At 72.1% G+C, this 910-nt stretch overlaps 1 protein-coding gene across 1 annotated transcript in view; it reads left to right on the top strand.

Annotated features, from left to right (window-relative positions):
• LOC101635494 overlaps positions 1 to 910 on the top strand; it is a 23,871-nt gene that overhangs the window by 21,754 nt on the left and 1,207 nt on the right. The window lies entirely within an intron of this gene.

Here is a 910-nt window from a genome sequence, read left to right as displayed (position 1 = left end):
GGGTGCCGCAGGCCCCGGAGGGCGGCTCACCCCCACTTCCGCTCTCTGTTTTTTTAAGATTGTTATCTGTGCACACGGAACTGGGGTGCAGGCCAGAGGTGCGGGGAGCGGGAGGCTTCCCCAGAGACAGCGGGGAGCGGGGCAGGCGGGTGGACGAAGTCCACTGCTGAGGGGCGGGCGGGAGCAGCCTGCTGCGCCCTGTGCTCAGCTCCCTGACCGGGGGTTGAACCCGCGGAAGCGGCTGTGGAGAGCTTCACGGTGCTGCACTTCACCCTGCTGCGCCGCGGGACGGCCCCGCTGCTCCCTAACGGGGATGTTTGGCAACAGGAAGCTGATCCTGCACCAGATAACTCGGGCGACTTTCCTTGCCCGCTTGCCAAGTCCACTTGGAGTGGCCACTCCCTGGCCCAGGGAGCGCCCCACGGCCCGGCTTCCTTCCCAGCTCCCCCCTCCTCCGGCCGGACAGTCTTGGCTGCCCTGCTGACAGGTGAAAGGCCGTGCGTGCTCCTGTGTGGCCTCCCGCCGGGCGCCGCGGGGAGGGGCCCTGGGTGCGCCGGGCGGGTGCGCCCGCACGTGCTCTGGGGCCTGCGCCCGAGGGCGGCCCTGCGCGGAGCCCGTCCCGGTCAGCCCCGCCAGCTGCTCGCCTGCCCACCCAGGCCCCCCACCAGGGCGGTCTGCACTGGACACCCCCGTTGTCCTGGACGGGTTCGGCGCTCACGTGGGCTCGGTGGGGGACGACGCCTCGGGTCGGCTCCCGCGGGTCCGGGCCCTGCCGTCCCCAGCCCGTCCTCGAAGCGACGTGCTCTCCTGTGACCCCTCAACAGGTGGTCTTGTGCCCGCCTGGGAGCACGATGCCCCCGGACCAGAGAGGGGCGCCGGGCCGCCACACCTCCGGGCCTCTCACCCGACC

Source organism: Condylura cristata, unplaced genomic scaffold (genome assembly GCF_000260355.1).
Source record: "Condylura cristata isolate star-nosed mole 26May11 unplaced genomic scaffold, ConCri1.0 scaffold00035, whole genome shotgun sequence".
NCBI lineage: Eukaryota > Metazoa > Chordata > Mammalia > Eulipotyphla > Talpidae > Condylura > Condylura cristata.
Note: the sequence above shows the minus strand (reverse complement) of the source record. Positions and strands in the feature narration are given on the sequence as shown.